This window comes from Cetorhinus maximus, chromosome 29, assembly GCF_964194155.1.
Source record: "Cetorhinus maximus chromosome 29, sCetMax3.hap1.1, whole genome shotgun sequence".
NCBI lineage: Eukaryota > Metazoa > Chordata > Chondrichthyes > Lamniformes > Cetorhinidae > Cetorhinus > Cetorhinus maximus.
The window spans coordinates 8214240-8230400 of record NC_135907.1 but is presented as its reverse complement, the minus strand read 5'-3'; the positions used below and the strand labels follow the sequence as shown (position 1 = coordinate 8230400).

General features: G+C 46.8%; 1 protein-coding gene across 1 annotated transcript in view; it reads right to left on the bottom strand.

The window, feature by feature from the left end:
* LOC144669599 (alpha-N-acetylgalactosaminidase-like) overlaps positions 1–16161 on the bottom strand; it is a 376191-nt gene that overhangs the window by 75897 nt on the left and 284133 nt on the right. The gene's annotated exons all lie outside the window — the stretch shown is intronic.

Here is a 16161-nt window from a genome sequence, read left to right as displayed (position 1 = left end):
ATTCTTCTCACCGATTGGCGAAGGCGAACGTCGGGCTCTTCAACAACAACTTCGCACTGATTGGAGAAGAGAAATGTCAATCATGTTATCCCGCCCTTTTTCCGCAATGATTGGTGAATGTCTGTCACGCCATGTTGGCAGATAGCCCGGCTTCTCCTTCGCACTGATTGGTGAACACTAGCGTCAATCGCCCTTTCCTCACACCGATTGATGAACGCAAATGTCAATCAAACGGGCCGACCCGCCCCTTTCTTCGTAGAAGCAAATTACTGCGGATGCTGAAAACCTGAAACCAAAACAGAAAATGCTGGAAAAACTCAGCAGCTCTGACAGAATCTGTGGAGTTGTTGAACCCTTGAACCCTGAACCTTGACTTTGTTATCAAACCTGCCAACAAGGGTGGTGCTCTTGTTGCCTGACGCACTGACCCCTACCTCACAAAGGCTGAGCGCCAACTCTCAGAGACTTCCTTCTACCCACCACCGAACATCAAGCCAGGACTGTCACTGACCTCGTCCCCTCTGGAGATCTTCCCTCCCCACAGCTTCCAACCTCATGGTCTCCCAACCTCGGACGGTCCGCTTCTACCTCCTACCCAAAACCCACAAGCAGGACTGTCCCAGTAGCCCCATCATGTCAGCCTGTTCCTGCCCCACGGAACTCATTTCTTCCTACCTTGACTCCATTCTCTCTCCCCTTGTCCTGTCTCTTCCCACCCACATCCATGATTCCTCTGATGCCCTACGTCGTATCAACAATTTCCAGTTCCCTGGCCCTGACCGCCCCCTCTTCACCATGGACGTCCAATCCTTCTACACCTCCATCCCCCTCCAGGATGGTCTGAAGGCTCTCCTTGAACAGAGGCCCAAACAATCCCCATCCACCACCACTCTCCGTCTGGCTGAACTAATTCCCACACTGAACAATTTCTCCCTTAACTTGTCTCACTTCCTCCAAATAAAAGGAGTGGCTGTGGGTATTCGCATGGGCCCCAGTTATGACTGTCTATTTATGGGGTATGTGGAAATTTCCTTGTTCCAGTCCTACTCCGGCCCCCTCCCACAACTCTTTTTTCGGTACATCGATGACTGTTTTGGTGCCGCTTCATGCTCACATCTGGGCCTGGAAAAATGTTTCAATTTTGCTTCCAATTTCCACCCCTCTATTACCTTCACATGGTCTGTCTCCGACACTTCCCTCCCCTTCCTTGACCTCTCTGTCTCCATTGCTGGTGATAGACTGTCACAAGTCATTATTCATTACAAGACCACCGACTCCCACAGCTACCTCGACTACAGCTCCTCACACCCCGCTTCCTGTAAGGACTCCATCCCATTTTCTCAGTTCCTTCGCCTCCATCGCATCTTTTCCGATGTTGCCACTTTCCAAAACAGTGCTTCTGACGTGTCTTCCTTCTTCCTCAATAACTTTAGACCGTGAATTCTCTCCTCTATTTACACCCCTTTTTTCAATATTCATTTTTATTTTTTATCCACTTATTTTTATTCATATTCATTTATTCATTGTTTTATCCCCCCTTTTTATCCCATTTTCGATCCCTTTTTTACCCCCTGCCACCGCTCCTCCCCCCACCCCACCCTCACAAGGGCCATCAGTTACTTGTTCATCTTGTTCAGAGTGCTTACCCTTGTTCTGCTATTATCATATTCTGCTTTTTCACCTTAATGCCACTATCAGCACCTTTTTTAGCTCCTACCACTACCATTAACACTCCCTTTGTCCTTTTGGTCATGGCATCTTTGTCAATCTCTCCTTTGCCCCCACCTATCACTGGCCTTCTATCCAGCTTCACCTGCTCCACCCTCCCTTAAACAGTAAATTTCACCACATTTCTACTTCTCTGTAGCTCTGAAGAAGAGTCATACAGACTCTAAATGTCAATTCTGTTTCTTTCTCCACAGGTGAAGGGGAATGTCAATCACCCAGGTCAAAAGAGAGAGGTTTTAAGGGAGGAGAGAGAGGGAAAGGTTTAGGGAGTGAATCCCAAGCTTTAAGACACCAGACAGCTGAACGTGGGGCAATTAAAATCAGGAATGTTCAAGAGGCCGGAATTGGAGAAAGTGTGGAGATTGCAGAGAGTTGTTGGGCTGGAGGAGGTTACAGAGACAGGGAGGCAATGAAGGGATTGAAAACAAAAATGAGACTTTTAACATTGAAGCATTGTTGATATATGGTAGTCTAAGGGAGTGGAAAAGTTAAACCAAAAATTTTGATTGTCAAGGGAGGGGTAATGGTGGACAGGCAGGAAAGTGACTTAAGGCCACTATCATATCAGCCATGACACGAACATACGAATTAGGAACAGGAGTAGGCCACTTGGTTCCTTGAGCTTCTCCACCATTTAATAAAATCATGGCTGATTCAGGCACCTGATCCCTCCTGGGATATGGGTTCCTGCACCCAGACCCTGCTGGGATATGGGTTCCTGTACCTAGACCCTGCTGGGATATGGGTTCCTGTACCCAGACCCTGCTGGGATATGGGTTCCTGTACCTAGACCCTCCTGGGATATGGGTTCCTGTACCTAGACCCTGCTGGGATATGGGTTCCTGTACCCAGACCCTGCTGGGATACGGGTTCCTGTACCCAGACCCTGCTGGAATATGGGTTCCTGCACCCAGACCCTGCTGGGATATGGGTTCCTGCACCCAGACCCTGCTGGGATATGGGTTCCTGCACCCAGACCCTGCTGGGATATGAGTTCCTATACCCAGACCCTGCTGGGATATGAGTTCCTGTACCCAGACCCTGCTGGGATATGAGGTACTGTACCCAGACCCTGCTGGGATATGAGGTACTGTACCCAGACCCTGCTGGGATATGGGTTCCTGCACCCAGACCCTGCTGGGATATGGGTTCCTGCACCCAGACCCTGCTGGGATATGGGTTCCTGCACCCAGACCCTGCTGGGATATGAGTTCCTATACCCAGACCCTGCTGGGATATGAGTTCCTGTACCCAGACCCTGCTGGGATATGAGGTACTGTACCCAGACCCTGCTGGGATATGAGGTACTGTACCCAGACCCTGCTGGGATATGAGTTCCTGAACCCAGACCCTGCTGGCATATGGGTTCCTGTACCCAGACCCTGTTGGGATATGAGTTCCTGTACCCAGACCCTGCTGTAGGATGCAAGATGTAGAGGAAGAAATGTAATAATTGTCAGAGTAATTAGAATGAAAATGATGGTAAAAACAAAAAGCTAAAAGCTACTGCGGATGCTGGAAATCCAAAACAAAACAAAAACAGAATTACCTGGAAAAACTCAGCAAGTCTGGCAGCATCGGCGGAGAAGAAATCAGTCAACGTTTCGAGCATCCATGGCCCTTCGGCAGAACTGCAGCATAGTTTCAACAAGGGAGAAATATAAATTGGTTTAAGGTGGGTGGGGGGCGGGGGGGAAGAGACACATTGAGGGTGTGGTGTGAGCAGATAATAATCAAAAGATGTCAGAGACAAAAGGGTCAAAGAGGTGTTGAAGGTGGTGGTCTTTGTCTGAGAAAAGTGCTAATTAAGAATGGAAAACAGGATATTCAAAGTACAGCTCTAGTGGGGGTGGGGTGGAAAGACTAAAGGTTTTAGTTTTAGATTTAAAAATAATGGAAATAGGTGGGGAAAGAAGAATCTATATAAATTATTGAAAAAAAAGCGGGTGGGGGGGGAAAAGAAACGGGGTGGGGATGGGGGGAGGGGGAGTTTAAGATCTAAAGTTGTTGAATTCAATATTCAGCCCGGAGGGCTGTAAAGTGCCTAGTCGGAAGATGAGGTGCTGTTCCTCCAGTTTGCGTTGGGCTTCACTGGAACAATGCAGCAAGCCAAGGACAGACATGTTGGCAAGAGAACAGGGTGGAGTGTTAAAATGGCAAGCGACAGGGAGTTTTGGGTCTTTCTTGCGGACAGACCGCAGGTGTTCCGCAAAACGGTCGCCCAGTTTGCGTTTGGTCTCTCCAATGTAGAGGAGACCGCATTGGGAGCAACGAATTCAGTAGACTAAGTTAGGGGAAATGCAAGTGAAATGCTGCTTCACTTGAAAGGAGTGTTTGGGCCCTTGGACGGTGAGGAGAGAGGAAGTGAAGGGGCAGTGTTGCATCTTCTGCGTGGGCATGGGGAGGTGCCATAAGTGGGGGTTGAGGAGTAGGGGGTGATGGAGGAGTGGACCAGGGTGTCCCGGAGGGAACGATCCCTACGGAATGCCGTCAAGGGGGGTGAAGGGAAGATGTGTTTGGTGGTGGCATCATGCTGGAGTTGGCGGAAATGGCAGAGGATGATCCTTTGAATGCGGAGGCTGGTGGGGTGATAAGTGAGGACAAGGGGGACCCTATCATGTTTCTGGGAAGGAGGAGAAGGCGTGATGGTGGTTTGGTTAAAGGAGCAATGGAAAAGCTGGGGGCAAAGGCCCAATTCCATTGAATGCACAGCACAGAAACAGGCCATTCAACCCAACTTGTCTGTGCCAGCACTTATGCTCCATGTGAACCTACTGCCCCAGTTCATTTAACTTTATCGACATAACCTATTCCTTTCTCCCTCATGTATTTATCTAGCTTCCCCTTAATTGTGTCTATACTATTCATCTTAACTACTCCCTGTGGTAATGGTTTCCACATTCTCTGTGTAAAGAACGTTCTCCTGAATCTCCTTCGAGATTTATTAGTGCTAATATTTAAGGAGGTCTTGTTGCACAGTGGGTAGCGTCCCTACCTCTGGGCCAGAAGTTCTCCGTTCAAGTCCCACTTCAGGACTTTATGGCCATTCATAATGTGGCCAAATATGTCGATTATCAGCTTGTTAATCATTCCGAGACGCCTGATGGCAGGTGGTAAGAGCGGGAGAGTATCCTGCAGCTATATTGCAGAAGGCAGCAGCAAATCACTGCAGTACTTTGCCGAGCATAATCGTGGACCAATCCAGTGACAGTCCATGGTCGCCAACGCCCTCTTGGGGCCTGGTACCTGAAGGAGGATCATCTAATATTTATGGTCCCTAGTCGAAACATCTCTACATTTAACCTATCAAACACTTTCAGAATTATAAAATTCTCTATCAGGTCACCCCTCAGCCTTCTCTTTTCTAGAGAAAGAAGCCCACCAGCCTGTTCAATGCTTCCTGATAGTTATAATCGCTCTGTTCTGGTATCATTCTAGGAAATCCATTTTGCACTTTCTCCAGCCTTTTGTAACACGGGGACCAGGACTATTCCCAGTGCGGCCTAACCGAGATTCTATACAAGTTTAACAAAACATTTCTGCTTTCCATTCTATCCCTCTAGAAACACGCCCAAGGGCTTTGTTTTGCTTCTTTGAGGGACACTGATTTTCCAAGGTGTGTGTGTGGCCTGTTTATTTTTCCTGTCAAAATGCACCATCTCACTGTTATCTATAATCAATTAAATTACATGACCCTTCTGCAAATTTACTAATGGATTCTTACGTTTTGCTGCAGGCTTCCTCAGTATTAACACACTACCCAATTTGACGTTAAAATTGTGCTTCTGATCCCAGAGTCCAGAGTGTTTCTGGACATGGTCAGTAACAGTGATCCCAGCACCGATCCTGTAAAACACCACTTCCAAGCAGTCTGGGAACTTACCTTTAATTTCTAATGTTTCCTGTGCAGCCACCTTGCTGTCCATTCTACTGCTTGTCACCTGACTCCCCAGGTTCTGACCCCTTTTTTTATTTATTTACTCTTTCACAGGACGTGGGTGTCACTGGCTAGACCAGCATTTGTCGCCCATCCCTAGTGAGTGGCTTGCTAGGGCCATGGGTCAGGAGTCACATGTGGAGCCAGACCAGGTAAGGATGGCAGATTTCCTTCCTCAAAGGGCATTAGTGAACCAGGTGGGTTTTCAGAGCACTAGCCTGGGCCTCAGGATTATTAATCCGGTGACATTATCGCTGTGCCACCATCTCCCGATAATCATGAGGCCACTCTGATACCTTATCACCGGCCCTTTGAAAACCTATAATAATATGCAGCTTTTGTCTTGTCGTTTTTGTTCTGATTGGTTGGCGGGTTTGATTCGGTGGATGGAGCCTGGCACACGCGGAGGCACATGGAGCATCCGACACAGGTGAGGCTGCCAACAGTTGGTGGAGGAAGAGAACAGCGAAAGATATCGGGAGCCCAACAAAGGCTGGGGAGGTGGGGGTGGAGATGGTATAGAGGGACAGGGTTGCCGTGGGGAGGGATGGTTGGTGGAAATGCCGGGGGTTGGTGAGGGTTGGTGGAGGAAATAAAGGGGAGCCCAACGACAGTTACCCTGGCTGGAGGGATTGGCGTAGAGGGGGAACAGTATGGAAGGGGGGGTGGTGGGAGTGCATGGGAAAACAACAACATAGAGGGATGAAATGGGGGTCAGGGATGGCATAGGAAGAGGGGTAGGAGTCTAGCTGGACATATTCCAGGAGATGGTAGTGGAATGTAAAGCTGGCAGCACAGCACAGCCAGGTTCTAGGTTTATGAGCTGTCTGTACAAACGGAGATACATAAATACAAATCCACCTCCTCTTACTGCTGTCAATGCACAATAATTGGGAGGCCGTTGGGTGGGTTTTGGGGGGTTGGTGTGGCGGGGAGAGATACTGGAAATATCAGCAACAAGAAAATCTCAATCCCAACTGAGCTGCTGCTTACCCTCTGTCACAGCTGCTACTCTCACTCTTTTTACCTCAGTTCCCAGGGGTTTCACTTGATAAGTCACATCACCAGCGCCCACTGCCCCCGCTCCTGCCCTGCAGAGTCCTCGGGGAGTTTCAGCCTGCTCTCCACCCGGTTCCCCACTCTCCGCCACGTAGGGATAGAGTCTACATTTCCCAGCCGCTGCCGTGGGACCCTCCTTCCTGGTTTCGGGGGGGTCGGGGGTAGGCCATGGGGGGTGGGGGGAGGACTGATGATGCTGGTTTGAAGCAAAACCAGCCCAACTCACCCAATATTGTTTTCAAATCTCCAGGAAGACTTTCTGTGGCCACCGGGGGATTGATGCCGATTCCCCAGGAGACTCCCAGCCATCCCTGGAGGGTTGGCAACCCTAGTGGGATGGGGAATGGGAATTGAAATGACAGAGGGATGGCATGGGATGGGGATTTAAAGAAATACTGTTGCAATAAAGGTACTAATTTCACGCAAATGTTTTGTGGATCTTTGCTTGTCTAAGTATATTACCTAGACTCCATTATTCCTGTCTGCTCATTCTATTACTTCTTCAAAGAATTTAGTAAGGTTGGTCTAGCATAATCTACCTATAACTACAGAGCCACTGACATAGTGGTATTTTCACTAGACTAATATTCCAGAAGCCCAGCATAATGTTCAGGGGACCTTGGTTCAAATCCTACCACAGCAGATAGTGAAATTCCAATTCAATAAAGAACTGGAATTAGAAGTCTGATAATAACCACAAAATGATCGTTGTTAAAAACCCACCTGGTTCACTAATGCCCTTTAGGGGAAGTAAATCTGCCACCCTTACCTGGTCTGGCCTACATGTGACTCCAGACCCACAGCAATGTGGTTGACTCTTAAATTCCCTCTGAACAAGGGCAATTGGGGGTGGGCAATAAATGCTGGCCCAGCCAGTGACACCCATGTCCCATGAATGAATGCCAAAAAAACCTTCACTTTTAAAATCCGTGCTGACTAAATTATTATATTTTCAGTTCCTAGATGTTTCTCTATTAAATCTTTGAGTAAGGATTCCATTACCTTTCCTGTCACCACCGTGAAGTTAACTGGCCTATAATTCTGTGGACCTTTGAACAATGACCACTTTCCTCCTCTATAATGCAATGGCTATGAGTCTAATTGTAGCACCATTACCCTCACTGGTTATAGGAGAAAAGGTTTCCTCTGTGCACCATCTGAAGCAAAATTGTAAACTCATTGATAACCGGTTTAGAATTTCAGTATACTTATTAAACCTAGGGGAAATCTTCCTCCATAAGCATTTTTGTTAAAAGATCATATGCAAAAGTTGGACATATTACAGCTAAAGATTTTCAATGTCATGCTTATGTAAACCACACACTTGATACGGTTTATTATATAGATTATATATTCAGTGCATGAAAATGTGGTGGAGCTTTCTAATAACTACAGACTATGATAGAACATAACAAAAACAGAATTACCTGGAAAAACTCAGCATGTCTGGCATCATCGGTGGAGAAGAAATCAGTTAACATTTCGAGTCTTCATGACCCTTCGGCAGAACTGAGTATAGTTAGGAGAAAGGTGAAATATAAGCTGGTCTAAGGTGGGGGGGGCGGGGGGAGAGAGAAGTTGAGGGTGTGGTGATTGTGGAGATAAGCAAGCAGTGATAGGAGCAGATAATCAAAAGATGTCACAGACAAAAGGATCAAAGAGGTGTTGAAGGTGGTGATATTATCTAAGAAAAGTGCTAATTAAGAATGGAAGGCAGGATACTCAAGGTACAGCTCTAGTGGGGGTGGGGTGGAAAGACTAACAAAGTTTTGGTTTTAGATTTAAAAATAATGGAAATAGGTGGGAAAAGAAGAGTCTATATAAATTATTGAAAAAAAAGGGAGGGGGGAGAAACGGGGTGGGGATGGGGGGAGGGGGAGTTTAAGATCTAAAGTTGTTGAATTCAATATTCAGCCCGGAAGGCTGTAAAGTGCCTAGTCGGAAGATGAGGTGCTGTTCCTCCAGTTTGCGTTGGGCATCACTGGAACAATGCAGCAAGCCAAGGACAGACATGTGGGCAAGAGAACAGGGTGGAGTGTTAAAATGGCAAGCGACAGGGAGGTTTGGGTCTTTCTTGCAGACGGACCGCAGGTGTTCTGCAAAGCGGTCGCCCAGTTTGCGTTTGGTCTCTCCAATGTAGAGGAGACCGCATTGGGAGCAACGAATGCAGTAGACTAAGTTAGGGGAAATGCAAGTGAAATGCTGCTTCACTTGAAAGGAGTGTTTGGGCCCTTGGACGGTGAGGAGAGAGGAAGTGAAGGGGCAGGTGTTGCATCTTCTGCGTGGGCATGGGGAGGTGCCATAGGTGGGGGTTGAGGAGTAGGGGGTGATGGAGGAGTGGACCAGGGTGTCCCGGAGGGAACAATCCCTACGGAATGCCGCCAGGGGGGGTGAAGGGAAGATGTGTTTGGTGGTGGCATCATGCTGGAGTTGGCAGAAATGGCGGAGGATGATCCTTTGAATGTGGAGGCTGGTGGGGTGATAAGTGAGGACAAGGGGGACCCTATCATGTTTCTGGGAAGGAGGAGAAGGCGTGAGGGCGGATGCGCGGGATATGAGCCGGACACAGTTGAGGGCCCTGTCAATGACCGTGGGTGGAAAACCTCGGTTAAGGAAGAAGGAGGACATGTCAGAGGAGCTGTTTTTGAAGGTAGCGTCATCAGAACAGATGCGACGGAGGCGAAGGAACTGAGAGAATGGGATGGAGTCCTTACAGGAAGCGGGGTGTGAGGAGCTGTAGTTGAGGTAGCTGTGGGAGTCGGTAGGCTTATAATGGATATTGGTAGACAGTCTATCATCAGAAATTGAGACAGAGAGGTCAAGGGATCGTTCCCTCCGGGACACCCTGGTCCACTCCTCCATCACCCCCTACTCCTCAACCCCCACCTATGGCACCTCCCCATGCCCACGCAGAAGATGCAACACCTGCCCCTTCACTTCCTCTCTCCTCACCGTTCAAGGGCCCAAACACTCCTTTCAAGTGAAGCAGCATTTCACTTGCATTTCCCCTAACTTAGTCTACTGCATTCGTTGCTCCCAATGCGGTCTCCTCTACATTGGAGAGACCAAACGCAAACTGGGCGACCGCTTTGCAGAACACCTGCGGTCTGTCCGCAAGAAAGACCCAAACCTCCCTGTCGCTTGCCATTTTAACACTCCACCCTGTTCTCTTGCCCACATGTCTGTCCTTGGCTTGTTGCATTGTTCCAGTGAAGCCCAACGCAAACTGGAGGAACAGCACCTCATCTTCCGACTAGGCACTTTACAGCCTTCCGGGCTGAATATTGAATTCAACAACTTTAGATCTTAAACTCCCCCTCCCCCCATCCCCACCCCGTTTCTCCCCCCTCCCTTTTTTTTCAATAATTTATATAGATTCTTCTTTTCCCACCTATTTCCATTATTTTTAAATCTAAAACTAAAACTTTGTTAGTCTTTCCACCCCACCCCCACTAGCGCTGTACCTTGAGTATCCTGCCTTCCATTCTTAATTAGCACTTTTCTTAGATAATATCACCACCTTCAACACCTCTTTGATCCTTTTGTCTGTGACATCTTTTGATTATCTGCTCCTATCACTGCTTGCTTATCTCCACAATCATCCCACCCTCTACTTCTCTCTCCCCCCACCCCCCCACCTTAGACCAGCTTATATTTCACCTTTCTCCTAACTATACTCAGTTCTGCCGAAGGGTCATGAAGACTCGAAATGTTAACTGATTTCTTCTCCACCGATGATGCCAGACATGCTGAGTTTTTCCAGGTAATTCTGTTTTTGTTTTGGATTTCCAGCATCCGCAGTAGCTTTTAGCTTTTTGTTTTTATCTCTATGATAGAACATGCTCCATTTTCCACAAACTGGCACAACCAATGCTCCATGTATCACAAAGTGATTTAACACGAGAAAGAACTTGCATTTATTTAGCACCTATCAGGACGTTAGGTCTTCTCCCGGGCGTTTTACAGCCAATGGGACACTTTCAAAGTATAGTCACTGTTGTAATGTAGGGAACGTGGTGGCCGATTTGCGCACAGCAAGCTCCCACAAACAGCAATCTGATAAATGATCAAATAATCTGTTCTTAGTGACGTCAATTGAGGGATGAATGTTGGCCGAGACAGTGGGGAGAACTCTCCTGCTCTGCTTCGAAATCGTGCTGCGGGATGGTGAACATCTACCAAAGAGGCCAGGTGGGGTGGTCTCAGTTTAACGTCTCATCTGAACGAAGACTATCAATCTGTTGCTAAATTTGAAAGCTTTGGGAAGTTTTCATGTGGCAAGTGAAATTTTGCCAGATTTTGAGATTTATTTTTAATCTATTTTGCCCAGGAGAAACTTGCCAAGCCTCTAGGATTGTCCTGGAGTCAAAGGGAGAGTAAAAAAAAAATTGACTGACGTTATTTTTCTTTAAACACTTTATTGGTTATATAAATAGGGGAAGTGGAGAAAAGGCTGTGTGACTGGGGGAGGCAGTTGGAGGCCGCACAAAACCTCCAGGAATATGTCCATCCACAGTTGGCAAGCCTAAGGTGAGAGGGGAGGGAGAGGGAGACAGGGAGAGAGGAGAGGAGAGGAGGGAAGGGCAGGGGACAGATGGGGAGGAGAAGGTAGGGGAAGGGGAGAAGGGATTGGGATGACACTAGTCAGGAAGGCTCAGGCTCTAACTCTGCACCGGGCACCTCTTCAACTCTCGGCTCAACCTTTTCTCTTCTTCGATGAGTAGCCTCCAAATTTTCTTCAGATCTTCCAACGCTCGGAGATTTTTGGACAGCTCTCCCTCCTGAATTATTATTCTGTAGTAAACAAGAGCAGCATCTGGTGGGTTTTGTCTGTAATGGTGCTTCCTCCCCTCTCTGCTCCGCCCCTTCACACGCCTCCCCTCCCCTCAGTGTTCATGGAGTCAGGTAGAGGGAGGACTCTTTGGGCTTTGGGTCGGGATGGGGGTGGGGGTGAGGGGTGGAATAGCCAGGTCCCCAGCTCCTGATGGAACATGTCCCTTGGATACAATACCCTTGATGGCAGAATCGCTTGCTCACCCTCACTGCCAAAGCTCACACGAGAATTGGCACACTAAACTCCACTAAGAGGGGCCAGAGGTGGCAGAGAAAAGAATCTAAAGACGAAATAACTGACGGTGACAATTCTCCCACACAAACTACAACCATCTCACACATCAGTCAATCGCTGCGCACCTTTGTTTCTCTGCAATCTGATTGGCCCACTCCAGCACATCCAGTAGATGATTGCGATACTTCCTGAGGATCATGGCTCTGGCCAGCTCCTGCTCCAGGTGGTTGCTCAGCTGCCATTGCAATGACAGCGTCTGATTCTGCAAGTTCTGGTGATAACTGTACTTTGTCCTAAAACACAGAACGGACACCTGAGCAGAGGCGGAGAGGGGGTGGAGGTGGGGAGAGAGACAGGGAAGAGGCAGGGAAGGGGGAGGGGGACAAGGGGAGAGAAGTAGGGAAGGGGTAGAAAGAGGTGGTGAGGTAATCTGACCTTGCTGCAACCTCTTGAACAGCCCACTGCTCTTCCCCCACCCCCCTCACTTAAACCTTTCCAATATGCCTCCCCTTCCCTCGCTCCACAAACCTTAATTGGTCTTCCTTAAAACCTCAAAATAGGAGGTTAAGGGTCAGCAAGAATCTAAACAAAATGAAAATACAAATTGAGGAGAGAAAACAAGACTCTATTCTGAATTCAAAATTAAAGCTTGAAGACAGAATTCTTAGCATCTCAGGCACAGGAGGAGGCCATTTGGCCCCTCATAAATACTCAGAAGTGCAATCGCCAAATCTTTAACCCATCTTTTCTCCTCAACACAGATAGATTTTTAAGAATAAAAACCATTCTCAATGTGATCGCTGGCAAGACCAAGTTACCCTTGAGACGCCTTCTTGAACTGCTGCCGTCCGTGTGGTATAGCTACATCCACAGTGCTGTTAAGTGGGAAGCTCCAAGAATTTTGACCCATCAGCAATGAAGGACAGGGAGATATTTCCAAGTTAGTATGGTATAGTATTTGGAGAGAAGCTTTGAGGTGGTGGTGTTCCCATGCATCTGCTGCCCTTGTCCTTCAAGGTGATGGAGATCTCGGGTTTGGAAGGTGCTGTCGAAGGAGCCTAGATGAGTTGCTGCAGTGCATCTCGTAGATGGAACACTGCTGCCAATGGGTGCCCGGTGGTGGAGGAGGTGAATGTTCAATAAGGTGTCACATAAAAGGGTACTATTTAAGGCAAAGGTAGATAGATTCTTGATAAACAAGGGGATGAAAGATTATCGTGGGTAGGTGGGAGGTTACAATCAGGTCAGCCATGATCTTATTGAATGGCGGAGCAAGTTCAAGGGGCCGAATGGCCTACTCCTGCTCCTAATTTATCTGTACACCAGATAAGAGCACATGTTATTGGGGTGGTATATTATTAGCATGGACAAAGGATTGGGGAACTGACAGGAAACAAAGAGTTGGGATAAATGGTTCATTTTCAGGTTGGCAAACCGTCACTAGTGGAGTGCCACAGTGCTCAGTGCTGGGGCCTCAACTATTTGGATAACTTGGTAAAGAGACCGTGTGTTTTATCCAAATTTGCTAACAATACAAAGATAGATAGATAAACAAGCTGTGAGGAGGACACCAAGAGTCTGCAAAGGGATATAAAATGGGAAAATGCGAGGTTTTCCACTTTGGTGGGAAGAATGGAAAATCAGTGTATTATTTAAATAAAGAGAGACTGCAGGATGCTGCGGTACAGAGGGATCCGGGTGTCCTTGTACATGGATTACAAAAAGTTAGCATGCAGGTACAGCAAGTGATTAGGAAGGCAAATTGAATATCGGCTTTTATTGCAAGAGAAATGGATTATAAAAGTAGGTAAGTCTTCCTACAACTGTATAGGGCATTGACAAGATTGCCAGAGTACCCATGTATAATTTTGGTCACCTTGCTTAAGGAGGGATATATACTTGCATTGGTGACAGTAAAAGGTTCACTAGGCTGATTCCTGGGATGAAGGGGTTGTCTTAAGAGGAAAGATTGAGCAGGTTGGGCCTATACTCATTGGAGTTTAAAAAGAATGAGAGGTGGTCTTATTGAAATATAAAATATTCTGAAGGGGCTTGACTGGGTGGATGCTGAGAATATTTCCCCTCATGGGGGAATCTAGAACCAGGGGGCACAATTTCAAAATAAGGGGTCTTCCCATTTAAGATGCAGATGGGGAGGAACTTCTTTTCTCAGAGGGAGGCAAGGATTATGGGGGACTGGCTGGAAAGTGGAGTTAAGGCCACAATTGGATCAGCCATGATCTTATTGAATTGTGGAGCAGGCTCAAGGGCTGAATGCCCTACTCCTGCTCCTATTTCTTATGCTTAAGGTGGTGGATGGGATGCCAATCAAGCCGACAGCTTTGTCCTGGATGTTGTCAAGATTTTTGAGTGTTGCACAGAACGTACAGCACAGAAAAAGGCCATTTGGCTCAACTGGCACATTCAAACATTTATGCTTCACATGCGTCTCCTCCCATCTTATTTCATCCATCTAGAATACCCTTCACTTCTTTTCTCCCTCATGTTAACCTAACTTCTCTTTAAATGCAACAGTGCTACTCTACCCAAAAACGGGTTAGCTGGTAGAACTTGTGAAATAGTTGAGGTTAAAAGGTTTCTCCTGAAGTAGCTGCTGTATTAGGTTTGTTCCTGATTATCCTATATTTTGGGACTAGTTTTGGACTCCACTACAAGTGGAATCTTCTCTATATCTATCCCATCAAATCTCTCCATAACTTCACTCACTCTCTCTCTCACACTCACTCCATGAGGTCACCCCACAATCTACATTTTCCTGGAGAAGAGGCCCAGCCTGCCGATGCTTCCTCAGAGATACAGCCACTCAGTTCTGGTATCGTTCCTGCAAGCCTATTCGAACCTTCTCCGATGTCTCCGTATCCATTTTATATTATAGAAGCCAGAACTGAGCAGTGCTCAAAGTCTGGTCTAACCAAGATGCTGTATAGCTTCAACATAACTTGTTTTCCAATTCTATTCCATTAGAAATAAAAACAAACAGGAAATATAAGAGCTTCAAAAAGAAGTCAGATATAAAATTACAAAGGGCAAAGAGGCATGAAATTAAATTATCAAGGAATATAAAAAATAGTAAAGTGCTCTACAGGCACATAAATAACTAAAGGAAAATGCAACTGTACAAGGCATTGGTGAGACCGCACCTGGAGCACTGTGCACAGTTTTGGTCCCCTTACTTGAGGAAGGATGTAGTTGCATTGGAGGCAGTTCAGAGGAGGTTCACTAAATTGATTCCAGAGATGCGGGGCTTGTCTTATGAGGAGAGATTGAGCAGTTTAGGCCTATACTCGCTAGAGTTTAGAAGGATGAGAGGAGATCTAATTGAGGTATATAAGATGCTAAAGGGGATAGATAAAGTAGACGTGGAGCAGATGTTTCCCCTTGTGGGGCATTCTGGAACAAGAGGCCATAGTTTTAGGCTAAGGGGTGGTAGATTTAAATCAGAGATGAGGAGGAATTGCTTTTCTCAAAGGGTCATGAATCTGTGGAATTCACTACCTCAGAGTGCAGTGGATGCCGGGACGCTGAATAAATTTAAGGAGGAGATAGACAGATTTTTAATTAGTAATGGGGTGAAAGGTTATGGGGAGAGGGCGGGAAGTTGGAGTTGAGGCCGAAATGAGATCAGCCATGATCGTAATGAATGGCGGGGCAGGCTCGAGGGGCTGAATTGCCTACTCCTGCTCCTAGTTCTTATGTAAAATCAGGACTGGACAAGGGAACTAATGGATGCACAAGATAAACTCACAGGCAATGGCAGCAACATGGAAGAAATATTGAATAATCACTTTGGCTCAGTATATACCAGAGACTAACAAGCTGGAAGAAGAGACGACCAAAAAGGAAATAAAGACACTTAAGAAGGGCCAGGTGCGGAAAGAGAAAGATATTTGCTGAACTAATTAATAATCACTTGGCAGCACAGAATTTGAGTGTTGCTGTAAAAAAAAAGACATACTGTCAAAGATTTTCATCTTGCACTCATCAGGACAGATGCAAGAATACCAAATTTCAAAGGGAAACAATTTATTCTGCATGTAAAAAGGATGCTGACTGGTTGGCAAGTCGACTCTGATTGGTCGAGGCATTGCCATGGTGAACGCACCAGGGACTATTGCCCCCACCCCCAAGCTTTTGTTTTCACGGAGAGATAATGGAAGGAACACTGAAAGATGCAACAGAAAAATATCCAGAAACTGAAAATGTAATGGAGTATTCAACAGAGATTTCAAAAGGGAAGATAATACTTGACCAACTTTATTGAATTATTTGAAGGAGTAACAGAAAGTAGACGTGTGTCTTTGGTCTCCTGCACTGTTCCAATGAAGCTCAACATAAGAGGTGCTGTTCA